At 39.7% G+C, this 21,675-nt stretch overlaps 1 protein-coding gene and 1 long non-coding RNA gene across 32 annotated transcripts in view; one reads left to right on the forward strand and one right to left on the reverse strand.

Annotated features, from left to right (window-relative positions):
* Positions 1-21,675, forward strand: part of PARD3 (par-3 family cell polarity regulator) — a 651,639-nt gene that overhangs the window by 58,586 nt on the left and 571,378 nt on the right. The window lies entirely within an intron of this gene.
* LOC118353884 (uncharacterized) overlaps positions 1-21,675 on the reverse strand; it is a 61,899-nt gene that overhangs the window by 23,332 nt on the left and 16,892 nt on the right. The window contains exon 2 of the long non-coding RNA XR_004813420.2: positions 11,335-11,417. This is a non-coding gene — a long non-coding RNA (uncharacterized LOC118353884). The remainder of the gene's footprint in view (positions 1-11,334; positions 11,418-21,675) is intronic.

Here is a 21,675-nt window from a genome sequence, read left to right on the forward strand (position 1 = left end):
CAGCATAAGAGGGTTCCCCTTTCTTGCATTCTCACCAACATCTGTCATTTCCTGTCTTGTTCATTTTTGCCATTCTCACTGCTGTGAGGTGGTATCTCATTGTGGTTTTGATTTGTATTTCCCTGATGGCAAGTGATACGGAGCATTTTTTCATGTATCTGTTAGCCATCTGGATGTCTTCTTTGGAGAAATACCTGTTCATGTCTTCTGCCCATTTCTTGATTGGATTTTTTTTTTTTTTTTTTTTTTTTTTTTTTAGGTTTTGAGTTTGATAAGTTCTTTGTAGATTTTGGATATTAATCCTTTATCTGAAATGTCATTTGCAAATATCTTCTCCCATTCTGTAGGTTGACTTTTTTTTTTTAGTTTTATTGACTGTTTCCTTTGTTGTGTAAAAGCTTTTTATCCTGACGAAGTCCTGATAGTTCATTTTTGCTTTTGTTACCCTTGCCTTTGGAGACATGTCTAGCAAGAAGTTGCTATAGCTGAGATCAAAGACTTTGCTGCTTGTGTCCTCCTTTAGGAGTTTGATGGATTCCTGTTTCACCTTGCCTTTAATCCATTTTGGTTTGTGTGTTGTGTAGTAAAGTGGTCCAGTTTTGTTCTTCTGCAAGTGGCACACCATTTGTTGAAGAGATTGTCTTTTCCATTGTAAATTCTTTCCTGCATTTTCAAAGATGAGTTGACCATAGAATTGAGGGTCCATTTCTGGGTTCTCTGTTCTCTTCCATTGATTTGTTTCTGTGCCAGTACCACATTGCCTTGATGATCACAGCTGCTTTGTAATACAACTGGAAGTCTGGGATTGTGATGCTTCCAGCTTTGGTTTTCTTTTTTCTTCTCTTAAAAAGGCTTTATTTATTCATTAGAGAGAGAGCAGAGGGGAGGGCAGAGCGAGAGGGAGAAGCAGACTCCCCAATGAGCAGGGAGCCCAAGGAGGGGCTTGATCTTAGGACCCTTGAGATCATGACCTGAGCCAAAGTCAGCCAGTTAACTGACTGAGCCACTCAGGTGCCCGTTTTTTTTTTTTTTTTTTTTTTTTCCTTCTCTCAACATTCCTTTGCTATTTGGGTCTTTTGGGTCTTACAGATTTTAGGATTGTTTTGTCTAGCTCTGAAAAATGTTGATGGTATTTTGATAGAGATTGCATTGAATGTGTAGATTGCGTTGGGTATTAGACATTTTAACAGTATTCTTCCAGTCCATGAGCATGGAATATTTTTCCTTTTTTTTGTGTGTCTTCCCAGTTTCTTTCATAATTGTTCTATAGTTTTCAGAGTATAGCCCCATCACCTCTTTGGTTAGGTTTTTATTCCTAGATATCGTATGGTTTTTGGTGCAATTGTAACTAGGTTCAGCTCCTTGATCTCTCTCTTTCTTCTGTCTCATTGTTAGTGTATGGAAATGCAACTGACTTCTGTGTATTGATTTTATAGCCTGAGACTTTGCTGAATTCTGGTATCAGTTCTAGCAATTTTTTGGTGGAGTCTTTTGGGTTTTCTTTCTTTTTTTATTTTTTGTCTTTTGGGTTTTCTTTCTTTTTTTCTTTTTAAAAAATATTTTATTGGGATCCCTGGGTGGCGCAGCAGTTTGGCGCCTGCCTTTGGCCCAGAGCGCGATCCTGGAGACCCGGGATCGAATCCCACGTCGGGCTCCCGGTGCATGGAGCCTGCTTCTCCCTCTGCCTGTGTCTCTGCCTCTCTCTCTCTCACTGCGTGCCTATCATTAAAAAAAAAAAAATATATATATATATATATATATATATTTTATTTATTTATTCATGAGAGACACAGAGAGAGAGAGAGAGAGAGAGAGAGAGAGAGAGAGGCAGAGACACAGGCAGAGGGAGAAGCAGGATCCATGCAGGGAGCCTGATGTGGACTCGATCCTGGGTCTCCAGGATCACGCCCTGGGCTGAAGGCGGCGCTAAACTGCTGAGCCACCCGGGCTGCCCTCTTTTGGGTTTTCTATATAGAGTATCATGTCAACTAAAGAATGAAAGTTTGACTTATTCTTGTCTATTTTGGTGTCTGTCATTTCTTTTTGTTGTCTGCTGAGGTTAGAACTTCCAACACTATGTTGAACAACAGTGGTGAAGAGTAAGTATCCTGTCTGGTTCCTAACCTTAGGAGAAATGCTCTCAGTTTTTCCTGTTGAGGTTGATATTCTTCTGAATTTTTCATATGTAGCTTTTATGATATTGAGGTATATTCCCTCTGCACCTATTGAGAGGATCATATGGTTCTTGTCCTTTCTTTTATTAATGTGGCATATCACGTTGATTTATACATGGATGTTGAACCACCCCTGCAGCCCAGGAATAAATCCTACATGTTTGTGGTGTTACGATTTTTTTTTTAAAGATTGATTGATGAAGATTTTTTTTTTAAAGATTGATTGATTGACTGGAGGGAGGGAGAGAGGGAGGAGGAGAGGAACAGCGGGAGCAAGTACTAAGTAGAGTCCCTGTTCAGCGTGGATCCTGTTGTAGGGCTCTATCCCATGACCCTGGGATCATGACCTGAGCTGAAACAAGAGTCAGATGCTTAACTGACTGAGCCACCCAGGTGCCCTTTAAGATTTATAGTAATTCAAGTTATTCTGTTGAGTTTGCCTGGTATGCAGTTTTATCTTATGCAAATAATGATACATTTGTCTCCTTTCTGTGTTTATGGCAAATATTTACTTATCTGTTTAGTTGCACTGGCTGGCACTTCCCGAAAAATGTTAAGTAATAGTGGTGTTAATTAGGACCAGGTAGCTATATGTTAGACTACATAATACTAATTTTTGGTGTAAGGATTTCAAGGTCTACTACAAAAAAGATGTAACTGGTATCATTTTGGAAATAGGTAAGAGAATAAAAACAAAACTACATGGGAGGAAGAAGAGAACAGGACTAGAGTTTCTGTGGAGTAAGTAATGGGAAAATCTAATGGAAGAAAATTAAAGTGCGTCTGGGTTGATGGGCTGTGCATGTTTTTATGGCACTCTGTTGATTTAGTTATTTAATTAATTTAATTTTAATTTTAGTTGATTTAATAATTATTGTACATCAGGGCCAGTATTATATCTGACAGATGCTTGAAGACAAAGAGGATAATATTCTTTCTTGATTTGCCTGTGACATCAGATGTTCTCTGTAAATGCTGGTGGAAGGGAAAACTCTTAGTGATCAATATACTAGAAGCTTGCATGTTATCAGAGTGTCATAGAGGCACAAATTGTCATAGGATTTAGAAGAAGACTACTTGGTCCAGCTTCGCTGCTGCGTTCCCTCTACCTGGAACAGTGCCTGGCCCAGAGCAGATGCTCATGTATGTGTTAATGGAGGAAAGAAGTCACCACTCATTGTGTTTTTGGCCAATGTTGTGGAGGAGCTGAGCTAGGTTTTGTTGGTAGAGGGAGAGGAGAGGCCTCTTCGCTCCTTGAAGGTGGAAGAGTTTGATACTCATGAACTGCTACAAGCAGTGTGCAGGGCAAGTGTGTTCTGTTTGAGGTGCAAAGTCTTTGCAGAGAAGGGAGAGGGAGTAGTTTGGAGGAGAGAGCTTGGCTGTGACAGTAGAGCTTTCTGACTTGTGCAGCCGATGGTGCAGGGGCTCTGGTGGCTGAGATACGGGTCACAGCCCTTGTGTGGCTGGTTGACTTAGGCGTCTTATCCCACATACTCTGTGTTTTCCATGATATGCAAGACAGGAAAGCGGATTAGTAAGTTGGTACCTCTGTATCCTCTCCTGCCCTCCACCCCTGCTCTTCTACCAAATTCAGTTAAGGTTAGAGAACTGCATCACATGGCCACACCCATCTCCAAAGGATCGCAGAACAGTGAGAATGAGATAGATGTTAGCTTTTCCAGCCATCTGAGGTAAAGACAGCAAGGACAGAGGGATTTAGGAATAGATGTTGAGGCAGTCACTTGCAGTGTCTGCTGCAGAATCATCCTATAAAAGCTGTTTTTGTAACTCATGTTCTTTCACCCCCTGCATTGTGAACGTGTTTCAGCATCTTTCCCAAGTGGCCTTTCAGTCACTGTTAGTCATGGAACCTTTGATTAAGTGAGTTCTTGTGGGGATGTTTGGTATGATGAACATACAATGAAAATAACTGCTTTGGGTATGGGGCAGAAGGCGTTCTGAGTAGAGCCAAGGCCACCGTTTGAGCCCTAAGCACCTTACCAATAATGTTATGTCTCTGGGACTCAGTTTGAGGGAGTTGGCCAGTATCATGGAAGCCCTTCGAAGCTCTGTGAGAATCTTAGAAAGTAGGAATTTCGCTTATACATTTTCGCTTGTACTTGAGTGATGTAGGTGGCAGTGGAAGTTACTACTTGAAGATTTGACTTTGCGTTCACAGTTCCCAGTGGTTTAGCTTTTGTGTTTTTAAAGGAGGAAATACCTCCCTTATTAAAATACAAAACGCTGCAAGCTTTAGACTAGTCATAGATCCTGAAGGAAAATGTCCAAATTGGAAAGCAATTGGCACCCTAATCTTCCCCAAAGATAGTGCCTTTTTCTGGAGTCCTCTCTGCTTTCTGTAGCCACAGTCACATCCAGTTACTGGAGCTGCTTTAGAATCTTGGCTCAGGTGATGTTCCTGGTCTCCTTTCCTGTTTTTAAAGGGGGGAAAAAAACCCCCCCAGCAAACTAGTCGGAGAACGTAAACAATAGAAACATTGATTTCCAATATTTCTGGCTTATCATATTAATGAAAGCTAAGGATTAGTCTCCTTTTATTGAAAGTAGGATATGGTTTCCATTTAGTAAAAATGTCAGAAACTTATTATTGTCTCATAAGTTAACTTCCAAAGGCAATTACGTGGAAGATTGTTTTATCAGTGCAGGGAAAAAGAAGCCCCAATACAGTATACCTTTTAAGCAGGAAGAAACTATGAAAGGAATTGTATACTTTACCATGAAGTTTTTTGAATTTGGTACAGCGTAGTTTTAGAATCTTTAATCTGTAAGTGCTTGGAAAATGCTCCTGTGTGTGCCCATATTGTATTGCTGTGTGAATTGTTAGCTCAGAGCTGCTTAGAGAAGCACCTCTAATGGACAGACTTTTGACAGGTTGTTATGGGATGGACGCTGTTATTTATTGTCCAATATTATTATAGTTTAGGAGTTTTATGTACCTTATTTGATTATATTTGCCCACTGATTCTATGATGTAGGGAGTATTATCATCCCCATTTTGATAGAAGAATAAATTAAGGCCTGGTGAGATTAGGTAATTTGCACAATTTCACAGAGCCTGTAGGTGAGAGAGGCAGGATTCAGCCAGCAGTGTATGACTCTGGAGTTTTTGGCTACGTTGGAGGAATTCAGGTCTTTGGGCTGTGTGGTGATGGAACCAGTTATTGGCTAGCACATTTTGTATGGGAATCTCTGGCACTGAGCAGGAGGAGGAGCCTGGGATTCCTCCTTCATCTGAGAATTCAAGGTTCTATTACTTGTCTCCTCAAATGAGATGCTGTATGCTAAAGGTACTATTTATGGGAGCTTATTAGAGGAATTATAGACCACACATGATCACAGCCCATGCCGTAAAAGACAACTTTAGCAAAGGCTTCTGTGTTGGAACTTGCAAATCTTTGTAAAATGTGAATATCACTTGCTAACTCTAAAGTGATTTAAGAAAACCCCTAATAAGGCATTTTATAGTTACTTCTTCTAATGGGAAACAGAAAGGGAGAAACATTGGTACTTGATGAAAAATGTTTTGGTCACTTTATGGTCATATTGGGATAGAGAACATTTGTGGGTTTTTGTGCTAAATACAGATATTTGCAAACTGTTAAGCTTATTTGCCGACATATTGTAAGACTGTAATCTACTTTTTAAAAAGATGTGAAGTTTTAGTTCTCTGGTTTTTGAACTGAAAGTATAATACAGAATGATTGTTAAACATGACTTCTGGGATGTTAAAATATTAGATATACTTGAAAAAAGTTAAATTTTTATGAAGTTGCATATGTGAATTTCCAAGGCTATTCTACTAACTCAGGGCAAATTATTCTGTTAGAGATTCTATTATAGTAGAAAGGACTATTTTGTTACTCCTCTGGTTTTTGTTGAAGAAGAAGAATCATGAGAGATAAATGAGGAGAGCTTTTTATGTAGATAAATTTAAAGGTTAATAACTATCACACAATTACATATTAAATTTTTTTAGACCTAGAAATAGAAGGCGGGTCCATGATTGGCTGGCACAGTTCATCCCAGAATCGCTGGGTGTGCTTGCTGCCTTGGGTGGGACTCAGAGGCCTTCACACTATTAACTGCTGGGCACGAGTGCATGTATTCATTCATTTCTGAGGTTTACCTCTTGAGTCCCATTTTTTCCTCATTTGTGTATGACAAGCTTGGTCTCTTGGTGATTGTTAATTTTCTGTGATCCGGAGAGAGACTGGGTGCTGGGGAGGACACGAAGGGTCCTTCTCACCACTGCTTCCTCCAGCTGACTGTCGTCCCTCATCATCTGTAAGTGGAGAATGAGGGGGGCAGTAGTCCTTAGCAGAAGGTTGCAGTAAAGAGTAAGCTCTGGGAAGTGGCTGGGTCTCCTGGGGGATACACTTAACCTCTTGAAGCCCTCTGGCCTTCTGATCCCTGGGGGGAACAGGGCAGCCTGTGATGATAATGAACATTTGGTGAGCGATTTTCTAAATTTCCTTCTTATCAGTCAGGACCCTCAAATGATCCTCTTTTTATTTAAAATTTTGACATTGTGTTTATCGTGGATTTTTAGCATTAACTTTGATTTTTATAAAAAATTACATTAAAATATTTTTCATGACTAGTGAGATTTTGGCATCCCTTTAAATTTTGTCTCAGAGGCAGCTACCTCTTGCTACCTCCCAAGTCCTAGCCTTATTCTTATCATTGCCTTGAAAGACTGTAATTCTTAAAAGTGGTTATCAAAGCCAAGTAATTTAAAGGTTTGAACAAGAGATTCCAATGATATGTCGGTAAACAACTGCCTATTCATGCCAACTTTGTGGCTTTGTTACAATGGCAGTTGTAACAATGTGACATAAAAACAGAGCTGTAAGGCAGGCGGCGAAAGAGCTACCTGTCTCTTCTCTTGAGGTAAAAGAAGCCTGTTAGCCTTTCAGTCCTGGTAGGTAACTATAAACAGCCAAATATTAGGTGAACTTTAAAAAAGTTTTAAGACTTATAAGACTTTGTAGTATCCTTGTTATTGAACTCCTCTTAATGTTTTAAAACTGGGACTTCTCATGGTAAATACTACCAGATTTACATGGAATATGCAGATCTTCCCTTTACATGGGGTGTGTTAACTAGAGCTGTCTGATTGCCTTTTAACTGTAATATTACTGGGTTATATTTATTATTATTTATAAGTGACACCGTGGCGAGCCATTAGGTCACAGTGAGATGTAAGAGTGGGGCTGGCATTGACTAGTTAGTCTGAGCAGCTGAGATTTCTGGATTGGTTCAGGCCTGGCTGTTTGTTGCTTCTTCCACAGGCACAGTGTCTGGGGATCTCTTCGACTAGCAGAGACATGCTTTTTTTCCTGAGCAATTTTACAGGCGGCCATGAGCGCCGAGGGTGTCTGTGCCAGATGCCCAGCGCTGCTATATATGGCAGGGAAAGGGCCTCAGTGGGAGGGCCCACCATGCCCCCAGCAGGCTGCAGAGTAATCGCAGGTAGTCACGTGTCTTACCAGCACTCTCAGATCAACTCTGTTTTCTTCCTCTTCTCTCCTCCGACCTTGGTATTGAGTTTTGACACCTGATATGTAGGTTGAATCTTCATGTTAAATGGAACAAGTCACTTCAACTTCAGATACTCATTTGTCAGCCTGGTGTATGTAAAATCTGTCAAGACTAGTTGGGATGTCTGTGTGGCTGAGAGAGAGAGAGAGAGAGTAGATTTTAGATAGGGGAGGAATTGGCTATTTGCCTCTGTGGTTCTGTGCTCTACATTAATTGGCAGGAGAGTTCAGGATCTGAAGTTTAGTGTAGATTTCTATCTATTTGGACAGGCAGGCATTAGTTGTGTCCCTGTGTGTGGGAGGTGCTGATTAAGTTGGGGTCCCTTTAGGATAGGGTCTTTGTATATTCAGTTGTATGTTCATCAGGTCTATCAGGCTGGTTTTGAGTTGTGCCACCACTGTCTCTTCCAGGATGACAAAGCTGTATTGGGTCATTGGTCTGAACAGTGTAGACAAGAGGACTAAAGCTATCAACAGCTTGTAGTTCTGGTTCCTTGGAAAACTGCTTGCTTGGTGAGGGGTGAGGGCCGCAGCAGATGTGCAGCACGGCCCACCGTGGGTGTCTGTGTGCGTGTGGGCACGGCACCCGGAAGTTCCCAGGTTGAGTTCTGGTTGGAGAAGGATAGAGTGGAATAATAACCATGACAAGATGATAATAAAATTGAATTGAAGATCTACTGAGTCCATTGCATTCTCTTAGGCCTTCCACGTGTGCACTTACGAGCCACTGATTTAGGTGTTCTCTTCATTTCACACTAGAGGGGACATTAGTAAACAGCTGAGAGGGGCTCTCAGTGGAGAGCCTGTGGCAGGAGCATCTATGGTCGCAAATTGCCATTCCCTGTTGTCGGTTATGGACTCTTCACTGTGGGCACAGGAGGCCTGCCTGCATTGTTTCCTTTCTTCTTACAAAAAATCGCTTTTTAAATAATACATGTTTATTTTTAAAAACAAAGCAATACAAAAGTAAGTAGGGAATGCGCTTCGACCTCCAGCATCATTCGTTGGTGGGGAGGGCTAGAAGCTCCCTGCGCTTCACTCTACCACACAGTGAGGGGTGGCTGTGGAGGTGCTGCTCTGCGCAGGCCTGGCAGGAGGTGCTTTGGCACATCACCTGGGAGTTTCTCTGTAATTTTTGGGCCGAGTGAGGACCCTGAATCTTATATCTTTTTAAAGATTTTATTTATTTATTCATGAGAGACACAAAGAAAGAGGCAGATACAGGCAGAGGGAGAAGCAGGCTCCCTGTGGGGAACCCCATGCAGGACTCAATCCCAGGACCGTGGGATCACCTCAACTGCTGAGCCACTCAGGTGTCCCTATGATAGTTCACTCATAACCTGCCAGGACATTTTAAGGACAAGGAGACTGAAAAGGAGTAAAGAATTTCGGCTGTAGGATCTGTGAGGTGAAGTCTGCCCATGGGGGTGATGTTGTTTAGGGACAGTCAAGCTAAGAACTGGGGAGCAGGAGACCTAGTGTGGCTGAGGAGCCATTAGCCTATTGGTTTGCCCATCTGCAAATATACCAGTTCCATTAAATAATACTCATTTTTGGGAAAAAAAGTTCAGTGTAAATAAATTCTTTTCATTTGTATTGCCACATGTGTTGTTCAAGTTGAACTCAAAGAGCCTGTGATTTGAGACATTTGTGGTATCATGTACCCATCAGATTATTGATGTAGTGATGATGTTTCTATAGAAATGTGACTTTAAAAAGTCAGGTTCTGTATTTTATCTTATTTTAAGATTTTATTTATTTATTTATGAGAGACACACACACACAGAGAAGCAGAGACACAGGCAGAGGGAGAAGCAGGCTCCACGCAGGGAGCCTGATGTGGGACTAGTCCTGGGTCTTCAGGATCACACCCGGAGCTGAAGATGGTGTTAAACCGCTGAGCCACCAGGGCTGCCCAGGTTCTGTATTTTAAATGCTTTTTATTTTATTTTTTAAGTATGTTTGTTTTATTATTATTTTTACATTTTTTAAAATTTAAATTCAGTTTGCCGACATTTAGTATAACACCCATTGCTCATCATATCAAGTGCCTTCCTCAGTGCCCATCACCCTGTATTTCAAATGTTTTAAAGAACTGTTTACCTATTATACTTGATATAATTGGTTGACTTAATTGATATTCTGTAAGGTCTGAATCTTAAAAAAAAGAAAAATGTCTATTTTTTTTTTTAGTTCAGAATGAAGATTCAGGCTTTGAGTCATTAGGAGGAGAGAGGAAGAAACCTAATTTGTTGTTCTTAAAATATAAGAGAGACAGGTGAAGGAGACATTTTGAAGCTTGAAAATAGAGTGATATGAAAGTGGAGGAGACCTGGAGAGATGACAGGTGGAAGGATCTGGAGGGGTGTGTGTGTGTGTGTGTGTGTGTGTGTGTGTGTGGCGGGGGGGGGGCGCGGGGGGGTGGCGGGGCCCGAAAGAACAATTCAGCTCTGAATACCCTTTTCACAGCCCTGTCAGGAGCAATGGGAAATCTCCATTTTGTCATAATTGATAAAGGAAGTGCCCCTGATTCAGAAGGTTGGTGACTTTGAGAGACTTGCATCATTACAGAAGCTGAATTCTAGTGGTAAATTTGTTTACAGGGAGACCAGATTCACTGGTACATTTTTTTTTTAATTTTTAAAAATTGTTATTTTGCATTCAGAGCATCTGTGTCACCTTGAATTAACTGCTATCCCAGAATCTAGGAGAGCTTTTAGCGTCCTATCCTGCCACTCAGAGCTTTTTCCCATATGATGCATCTGCCTCCCAGCCCTGACTTGCATTGGTGGTAATCTTGGAAGAGGCAGCGACAGTGGGAACCCGCCTCTCCTTGCTCTTGCAATGGTTTCATATTTCCTTCTCCTCTTCTCTGGGGGTGGGGGTGGGGAACTGGCTCTCTCTAGCTGCCTTCTTTGTGTTCTCTCTTTAGCTCAAGTCATCTGACCTCTTCCCTCCCTCCCATGTGCTTCTTCATGAGCGTGTTTGCAGTGCCCGTGTGTAAGCCTGTGAACCCTAGTGTGGCCAGTGCCCCCACTTCTTCCAGTGCTTACCGTTTGCTCATTCTGAGGTCTTGGTCCACTCTCCTTGTGACTTACCATTTCCCACTTTCTCTGAAAGAATATAGAGAATATTTCCCACCTAAGGTCTTGAAAATATTATATGTATAGAGATCTTGTATGTGTAGAATTTGTGTTTGGTTATAGGGTTTAAGTTAAGAGAACAATACATAGTAGACTTCCTGTTCCCTGCTCTCACTTTAGTAAACATCCTAGTACTAGTAAAATAAATAATTTAGGCTGCATTCCTATGTTCAGGAAAAGCTGTCAGGATCTTCTGATTCACTCTTGAGTCTTCTGGAATACTGCTGCAGTCAGACTTGTTGATTGGTAATAGTGAAATGTGATCCTTGGAGGGTACTTTCTGGGGGTCCTGGCGCAGGAGGAGGGGTCATCATGGTGACTGGAGTTCTGTGAGAGCTTCTGAGGCCTTTCAGGGCTCCCCAGCACAGTTCCTGTTATTTTTTTCCCCTTTCCCCCTCTTTCACAGTACCTGTGGGATTTCAACATTTAATTAATGTAAGGCCATTGGACACTTACCTTACTAGATCCCTCAGCTGTACTTGAATCATGGTTTATTACTTCCTCTTTTCTTGAACAGCTTTTCGCCTAGTATTCATTAACTGCATTTTAAAAATAAACATTTTATTTTGGATTAATTTTAGATTTACAGGAAGGTTGCAAAGATAACACAGAGTTATACCACTTACTCAGTCCCTCTTGCTAACCTCTTACTTTACCATGGTTTATTTGTTTAACGTAAGAAACCAACAAGGTACGTTAACTTACCTAAACTCCAGACTTTATTTGGTTTTCACCAGCTTTCCCACTAATATTCTCTATTTCAGAATGCAGTCCAGGGAACTATGCTACATTTGATTCATTTAGTTGTCAGCTAGCTGTATTTTAATATGTATGTATTTTAATATGTATATATATAGATAGATATATATAGTGGTTTACATACATTTAATATGTATGTGTAATACATACATTTAATATGTGTGTGTAGTACATGCATTTAATATGTATGTATTTTAATATGTATATATATAGATATATATATAGTGGTTGGTAATTTTGTATAAGGGGATGGAAGGGGGAGAGTGAGTTACCTTCTTCCAGCTGTAGTGATTTCTTCCATTTGTCAATATTTCATTCAGACATATAGTTATAATCATTTACTGAATATCCCCATTAGTACTTGTTGTGATTTTATGTTTTTTAAGTACTGTGCTCTGTAAATGCTCTATGTTTACAAATAAAATTAGTACTTTGAGTGAAGTGGCGATAGGCTCCTTCCATTTTTTTTTTTTTTTAGGCTCCTTCCATTTTAATGAGGTTTTGAATACATAGTTTCGATGTGCCATGGAGCTGATTAAAAATGGGATTCTACCTATATGACCAGATGGGTCTAGTGCCAGCTTTCCCAGGACCAATGTTACTTGTAAAAGCCTGATCATTCCTTCTAGCTATCTAATAAAAGTATTTTCCTTAAAATTATAGATGTGTGTGTCATGCAAGATGATTAGTCCTGTGTGTGTGTGAGCATGCCTTGAAAGGGGGGTTTGTTTTTTAGTGTATTAAAACTGGCATTCAAAAGAATAAAATGGAAAATAGTTGAGTGGTCAGAGGTAGTAGTAATCTCATAGCCTTTAGCATAATGTTCATAGTCTCAGCTTCTGCAGCAAGACATCCACATCTGGTCTTGCCTTCCTCCTGGCCCTTTGCTGAGATGCATCATCCTGTGCTGCAAGTGCCCTGCCTGCATCACTGTCTGTGAGCCACCCCGCTCTGTCCCAGACCTCCTATTTCCTTAAACATGTATCCAGGCTGCCTTGCTATGGCTTTGCCTCTCCAGATACAAGCTTTTTGAGGAAGGGTGATAGGACTTTTCACTTCTCTGGCCTTGGTGTGAGTGCTGCTTAGTGATGTTTGTGACAGAGATCATTTTAGTCCCTGGTGGGGTCAAAGTTAACTGTATTACTTCACCTGTTCTTGATGGCAACCAAGTGCTTTGAGGAAAGAAAGCTTTCTGCTTTTCACTGTTGTGAGCACAGAAATAGGAAATCCTCTTTGCCTGTCCACATCATCACAGAACAAACTTTGGCTTCTCAGTTAAAAAGTGGGAGGTAGTTTGTATGAGTGAGATACCTTTGACCTCACAACTATTAGCTCAGTCACCTAAATAAACACACTGTAGAATGAATTCTCGGGACAGGTCAGCATCATACACTCCTGCTTCTCTTTTTCCATTCACATTTCTGTGACTAGATCACAGTTATTAGTTGGGGTATGGAGGAGAGTCTCAGTGGTTTAAAAGAGGAGGGAGATACAAGACTTGTTTTGAAGCTTCTGGAATGTCTAAAGTAACCTATTTACAACATTTCAAAATAATCCTTAAACTTCCTTGTCTGTTGTCACTTTTTAATGAATATAGAATATAGTGCAGAATTACTTATTTTAAGCAATTTCTTTCAATCTCACCTCTTTTATCACACTATTAGTGAGAAAGATCAAATCTCAGAACTTACCTTTTAGAGGAAGCCATTTTTCTCTTCATTCATTCATCATGCCCAAGACATTTATAAAACACATACTATGTGCTAAGCCCCATTCTAGGTGTTGGGGCCATGGCAATGAATAGGAAACACAGGCCCCTGGTCTCCTGCAGTTGGCTTACAGGCTTAGTTATGTGGAGGGTGGGGTAGGTCACTGAGATAAGGAAGTGTAGGGAGGAGCAGGTTTGGAGGGATTTCAGAGAGCTGCATTTGGCTATTTTGAGTTTCACACAATTGGCAGTATATTTTTGCTTTTGTAAAGGCAAAAATTTGGTCTCCATTTACCATTACATCCTCCTAATTTTCTGCTTTATAACTTAAAAAATTTTGATATTTTGTCAAAATTAGAATGGTCATCTGTCCCGTCCCGCCACCCCCCCCCCCCCCCCCCGGCCATCATGTATGCATTAAGTAAAAATGAATATTATTTCCTCTTCCCTTCCATTGGTGAGGGAGGGATTCCTGCTGGGGTTGTGTGGATGACTAAACAGATGACACCTGGCACTGGACAAATGGGCTTGATGACAGTTTATTTTGTATGACTGTATGTCACATATGCTCCCAGCCCGGGGAGCGGGGGGGACACTACATGCCAGTCAGGGGAGTGTGCTTGGGAACAGAGTGAACAAGCGGGGGCTGTGGGAGGCAGGCTTTGCAGTATCGTGAGGGTAGGGTGGCCCCTGGTTCCCTGAAGAAGTGACTAGCTTGTGTGAATAGTTCTGTGGGGTGGCAGGACCCTCAAGATAAGCAGGAACTGTGCTTAGTTTCAGGTGAGGAGGGTTGTTTGGGTAGGGGACCTTGTCTGTGAGATCTGAGTGAGGAGGGGGACTTGCAGTTAGGCCATTTGAGACCTTCCTGGTTTTCCAAATATCAAGGCAGCACATAATATCAGGCCTTAGTTTCAGGTTTTCTACCACATATTTGTGATCATGGTATCTCCCCTGCCAGGTAAGTATCTACCACATATTTGAATTAAAGTGATGCCTTATGCTTATTCAGTGCCATAGAGAGAGTTCCTTCCTTTTATTTTTTTTTTTATTTATTTTTTTTTTTAGTTCCTTCCTTTTAGAAGGCAATAAAATACTTGAGAAGAAATGCACAGATAAAATGAGAAATTATATACCTATGATGGGAAGGATTTAAGCTAGCTGTGAGCTGTATGGGGTCCATCTAACGTCTTTGTATGCCATGCCTCGGCTGGGGGCCTGGGGACTGATTGTGTGCCAGCAGCTCAGTGTGGCTGGCTGGGAGCCCGGGGGATGGGGGGACCCCCCCCCCCCCCGGGGTGCTCTCTGGGGGGCCAACCCTTCAGTGTTCATGGACAGCTCTGGATCTGGAAGCCTTCGGTCTATTCTGGTTTTCCCCACAGAGGGTACGTCCTCCCAGTGGAGGTGACTGTTAGGGACTTTTCTTTATTTCTGCATAAAATTTTTACTCCTGTTACTGCCTTGCTAAAGGAAGAAAACATGCCTGAGTAGCAGAGTGTTTCACATGTTGATCTTTAGTTATTGGTATGCGTGCTGAAAAGGTTAGGGGAAAGGTGTACTGATGTCTTCAATTTACTTTGAAATGCATCTCAAAATAAGATGGAATAATATGTGGGTAGAGGGACAAATAGATGGATAGGTTTGTGATAAAGCAGACGTGGCAAGCTGTTAATTGGAGAATCTAAGCAGGGTGCTCAGCTGTTGGTAGTATAATTTTTTCAACTTTTTTGTGTTTGGATAGTTTTATAATCAATAGTGGGAGGAAAATGTTCCGAAGTGAGCTGTGTTTCATTAGTGGATAAAACTAACATTAAAAAAGAGTTGGAAATAATTGTGTGCACAAATAGTAAGACTTTTTAATAGGGTTTTCTTTTTAAGATTTGTGTTTATGTGAAATGCAGGGTTTTGTTGTTAAAAAAAATATGTATTTTACAGTTTGAAAACAGTGGCCTCAGGCATTTTCTTTGTAATAAAGAGTGCAGTGGAGTATGAGGCCCTGGAGAGATCACTGCATTCCGCAGTGCTCCACTTGCAGGTAGTCAAGGGAAGGCTAGAATAAATAAAGGACACTCAAAGTATCTAACTTAACAATGAATTTTTGTTAAGGATTTAAGCTGTTGAGGAATTTAGCATAATAATTAGATCATCCCATCAGCACAGGCTATTTTTTCTCTTGTTCTGTTTGTAATTTTAGGCAAAAGAAAGGGAAAGCTTTCATTGATGGGTCAAAAGATCAATGTGTATATATGCAGCTGCAAATAAGGTATTTTCTTTGCACACTATATTTTTTTTTTAAGGGGAAAGAGGGAAAAGAAATGAAAGCAACCCTTGGATTATTTATTTTTTAGGACTTCCCTCCTCAGAATTATTCATGTTTGGGTATGATTTTTAGAAGTCTCAATTGCTTATATAAAATATTTGGGAACGGGATCCCTGGGTGGCTCAGCAGTTTGGCGCCTGCCTTTAGCCCAGGGGGCGATCCTGGAGTCCCGGGATCCGAGTCCTACGTCAGGCTCCCGGCATGGAGCCTGCTTCTCCCTCTGCCTGTGTCTCTGCCTGTCTCTCTCTCTCTCTCTCTCTCTCTCTCAAATAAATAAATAAATAAATAAATAAATCTATCTTTAAAAATATAAAATATTTGGGAAAAAATGCACACGAGGAAAAAAATCTGCGATTTTATCACTCCAAGAACATTTTATTACACAAATGGCACATAAAACATATAAATACCATATATACTTATATAAATACCATGTAAAATATTTTACTTAAAAATTGGAATTATACTATATGTATTGCCTTGCTGAAGTGATTATAGGCAAAGTGTATTGCCATTTGCCACTTACTTTGAATAAAAAAATAATCAGATTTTTTTTCTATTACAAAGGATCTGATGGGAATCTTTTTGAATAAATAATTGCATACATGTACTTTATTTTCTTAGGCAAAATCTTTGAAGCCTGTTTGATAAGGTTAGGTAGCATTTTGATAGACATTGCTGATGAAATAAGGGAGAATGGAATGTTTGAAGTAGAAGCCAAATTTGAGGGCTGGCAAGAGGATCTGTTGAGTTGGAACAGATCATTTGAGGAGGAAGAAGAGTGAAGGAGATAGGGTGGAGAATTTAGATTTCAGTCATCACTGCATATCTCATAACATCTTATATGGAGATATCATAACTTACGTAACCATTTCTTAATATTTTCTCAATATTCTGTTATAAATAATGACTGCAACAGCATTTTTATAGATCCATTCCCTGGGAATTTTTCCTATAGAATATAAATGAGTTGCATGGAGCAAAGGAGCTACACATCTTATGTTTTATTAGATATTGACAAATGTCACTAAAAAAGACAATTTATACCCTGTATCTTGTGAAGACTAAGTTACCTATTTATTAATTTTTTTGTAAATTTGATATTCAAAATTGGTATATCATTATTTTTATTTTCTTAGTTTATGTATATTCCTCACAATTTTCTATTTATTCATTTTAATTTGAGGTTGTTTTCCTGTTGAGCCCTTTAAATAGTAACTTTTTGGTAATACAGATTGAAAATACACTTTCTAATCTCTTGTCCATTGTTTAACTTTTTTTAATGGTGTATACCACACTCTACAGGAATTTTTAAGTTTCTGGCTTTGGGGTTTTACATTGAGTTTTGCTTAAGAAGACCTTACTCTAACTGCAAAAGGATTCTATATTTTAAAATTTAATAATACATAAAAAATAATAAAGCAAAAACATGTAGAATCTAATCTTGGATTAATCTGGAGTTGATTTTGTAGTTGGGTGGGAGTAATCTAAATTCTTCCCTGCCTCACCCCTGTTCCCCAAGGGGAGAGCCAATTGTTTTGACACAGTATCTCAAGTTTCTGTTTTTTGTCTGTTTTGTTTTTAAAGTGCAGGTACATTTCTATGTATAGTCAGGGCAAATCTTCCTCAATGAGAATTTGCCCTTTAAGTGCAGAAGCATATTATCTAAGTGCTTTTGTGAAGTACTTTGTTGACAATTCATGTGTTTACTTTTTTAGGTTGGATAATACTGATGCATTATAATCAAAGTTTTTATTTTTTGCATTATAATAAAAGTTTTTAAAGGGAATTATTTTTTGAACTTGATAAATACATTTCTTAAATCATAAAATGAGATTAGGATATACTTTGCAGGTCTTTTTAAATGTTTTTTAAAGCATGTGGTTGGCATACATACTCTATACTATTTTTTTTTTTCTGAATAAGTGTTGGTTTTGCTATTTATGGGATTCATTTAGTTGATAGGAAATAAGTGGAAAATAACTTTGACTTTACCTTTGTAGAAGTATAATTTGCTCTTTCTGTCGATTGCAGTTAGCTTGATATTAGAAATTTTGTGAAGGATCATTTCTATTAAGTTTGAATCTGCTTACTGGAACAGATACCTGATAAAAATTGTGATCATGCTTGTCAATAGTTTTTTGGTATTTTTAAAGCTGGATACTTTTTAGAATTAGTGACAACATGGAAGTATGTTTATATTAAAATCTTAGACAATTAGTAGTAATGAAAATTTTTCTTCTAAAATTTTGTCTTAAATAGAAAGGACCATTGAAGAGTAATTATAATGGGATTTTCAATACTAGTAGTTGCTGGCAGTGATACTTCCGTATGCAATCAGGAAATGACTGGTTTAATGACTTTGTTAGTCATGCTTTTGTGCATGATTAATGGTGTTATCTTTGAACTTTGGTATAAAGTCTAAGAGGGAAGCAAATGTTTCATTGTAATGGTGAGCCTTTTATGTTTGTAGTTGATAGAGATGTATTGCCCAGCACCTATGTTTTTCTTGAGAAACGTTGTGTTTCATTGCTTGTTCCCAGCCAACTCCTTTCTTGAAGTGTCACGTCATTTCTTCCAGAGGGCAGAGGAGAGGAAGAGCCCAAGAATGAGTGGGGATTGGGGAAGAGATCCTAGACTGGGGCTTTGTGGAGGGCTCCTCCTTGGAGTCTCTTGTCTGCCTGATGCTGAAAGGTGGATGGTGCTCCCTCAGGGACCTTTGCTGTTTGTATTTGCCCTAGTGGCATGTGTCACATTGGCTATGAGCACTGCATGGGGAGGTGTGGGTTTGTCAGGGATGCTAGCCCACTTATTGGAAGGCTCAGGTTTGTTTTATTAAGACAAATACAGGTATTATGGAGTAAGTTATAAATTTTTTTTAGAAGATTTTATTTATTTATTCATGAGAGACAGAGAGGCAGAGACACAGGCAGAGGGAGAAGCAGGCTCCATGCAGGGAGCCCGACCCGAGACTCGATCCCTGGACTCGAGGATCAAGCCCTGGGCCAAAGGCAGGGGTTAAACCGCTGAGCCACCCAGGGGTCCCCAAGTTATAAATTTTATATGCATTTTTAAAGATAAAATCAAGGTACCCCAACAAAAGAGACTTCAAAGCCATTTTGTACTGGCAAAAGGGAAGAACATGCTTGTGCAGCTCACATCAGACCTTCAGTCATAGAATGTCCTCTATTTTACAGCTTTTACATTTTATTGAGAAGAAAAATGAGAACAACCTTGTAGGCTTGACTATATACTTAACACTATTGGTGACTATTCTGTGGTTTAACATTTTCCTAAGCTTGCAGATCTCTGTGGTGGCATGGAATGCTGTTTTCCTCTATTAGCTCCCTCCTCTATAGAGACAGGGGAAATACCCTGCTGTCTAGTTTTCAAGGAAGGATTAATAGCTATGATTAATTTTGCAAAAAGCTGTTTTTGAGATTTAGTCTTGCACATTTTTTCCCTTCATTTTTAATCAGTTCTGAGAGCTGAGAAGAGTCAGACATGGGATTATTTCCCATTTTACTTGTCTCCTTGAATTTAGTAGGCTTACTTTGCCTCCCCTCTTGTAAATATTTGCAAATTTATTATAGTATTTACTTTCCCTGTGGTTTAGCTTAAAAGTAAAGATTTTGGCAAAACATGTGGCATGCTGAAAAATATTAAATGAGTAGTTAGAAGATGGAAGGTTTAGATTTTGCCATCAATTGCTATTTGATTTTGACCCTAAACTCTTCTCAGTTGTTTCTTACTACCTCCAAAATCTTTGTATTCACTTAAAATTTAGTGATTCATTGATTAATTGATTTTTAAGGATTTTATTTATTTATTCATGAGAGACACACAGAGAGAGACAGAGATAGAGGCAGAGGCAGAGGGAGGAGCAGGCTTCATGCAGGGAGCTCGATGCGGAACTCGATCCCAGGACTCCGGGATCACGACTTGAGCCAAAGGCAGACACTCAACCACTGAGCCACCCAGGCATCCCTAAAGTTAAGTGATTTTTTTTTTTTAAGATTTTATTTATTTATTCATGAGAGACACATAGAGAGAGGCAGAGACACAGGTGGAGGGAGAAGCAGGCTCCACGCAGGAAACCCGATGTGGGACTCAATCCCAAGTCTCTGGGATCACGACCTGAGCTGAAAGCAGACACTTAACCACTGAGCCACCACCTAGGTGTCCCGAGTTCAGTGATTTTTAATGGCAAATAATTGTTTTATAATCCTTTATGACTTAAGTGTTTTATGAGGAACCTTAATTTCATAGAATATGTAACTACAGGCATTTTTGTTGCTTCTGTGTAAACTTGATGCAGTGGTTCAGGTAGTATGATATCTAGCCAGCGCTAGAGCATAAGTGTAACTTTTACAACTGTCAATGTCAGCAGTTAGTGTCAAGGATTAACATAAAAGGCCAATGTGTAAAAGACTAGTGTAAAAGAACAGCTCTCCAAATAAGAGTAGTGAAATTTATCAGGTAACGGGATCTCCTACAGGAATACATTTCCTGGGGGCCTGGGTTGGTTTCTGCTCAGGTCTCCATCTCATAGTCCTGGGACTGAGCCCCACATCCAGCTCCACACTCAGTGCGAGTCTGCTTCAGATTCTTTCTCCCTCCTCCTCTGTCCCCAGCCCCACACCGCTGTGTGCTGTCAAATAAATAAATAAAACTTTTCTAAAAAGAGTATGTTATCTTTGCATACAACTTAAAATTCACACCAGCTTGAAAGAATTCCTGAAAGAAGATGGTCATAATTTTATGTTTTCACTTCTAAAAAAATGATTTTATTTATTTTTTCATGAGAGACACACAGAGAGAGAGAGAGAGAGAGAGAGAGAGAGAGAGAGAGAGAGAGAAAGAAAAGCAGGGACACAGGCAGAGGGAGAAGCAGGCTCCCTGTGAGGAGCCTTGATGCAGGACTTGATCCAAGGACCCTGGGATCACAACCTGAGCCAAAGGCCGATGCTCAACCACTGAGCTACCCAGGTGCCCTTCACTTTTATTTATTTATTTATTTTTAAAGTCAGAAGACCAGGATAAAAGTGGAGAGGAAAAATTTTAAAGAAGTAGCTCAAAGCATATTCTGTAGATGTTTATAATGATGACTCAATCATGTGTACATTCTTAGAGCTACAAATATCTTTATAATACAGACACCCTGCTTTTGGACATTTCTAGCTATAAAATTATTAAGTTTGGGGAACAGAGTTTTGTAATTTACAGGTCTGTGTAAGTCTGTGTAACCAGATCAAAGTTTAGCTGTTTTCCCTCCCCCATTGTTTTTGGTGTCAGGCCATTTCCCTTTAATTGGGAGATGTTAGAATAAGCATACCTATGAGAGACAGACTCAGTGCTGGGTTTATTAATGAGTGATTTTGAGGACATGGTTTACTATGCCTCATGCACCTAAGGTCTTTGAGAATCCACAAATGAAATTTCTTCCTGGTAATTGATCCAGTTATGGTTCTCTCCTTAAGTGTATATGCACAGTGGTCCCCTTCATCCTTGGTTTCGCTTTCCCTGGTTTCAGTTACCCATGGTCAAAGCAGTCTGGAAACAGGTGATTCTCCTAATGTATTGTCAGGTCACTAGTAGCTTAACAGTTATCACAGTGTCTGCACCTTTCATCTGACTTCATCTTATCATGTAGGTGGTGTATCATCTCACATCATCACAGGAAGAAAAGGGTGTATACAATTACAATAAGATATTTTGAGGGAGACCACATGCACATACTTTTTATTACAGAATATTGTTATAATTGTTCAATTTTATTATTTTTAGTTTCTTACTGTACATAATTTATAAATTAAACATCATAGGTATGCACATATAGGAAAAAAACATAGCATATATAAAATTCGGTACTATTTGCTGTTTCAAGCATCCACATGCTGCTAGAATCTTCACAGCCCATCTGGAGACCTCGTGAAGTGCACTTTGAATATTGCCTTTGATTTCACCTTGTTCTAAATTTCTCTGCTCTTGATTTTGGATTATTATTAAAAAA

The sequence above is a fragment of the Canis lupus genome, chromosome 2, assembly GCF_003254725.2.
Source record: "Canis lupus dingo isolate Sandy chromosome 2, ASM325472v2, whole genome shotgun sequence".
NCBI lineage: Eukaryota > Metazoa > Chordata > Mammalia > Carnivora > Canidae > Canis > Canis lupus.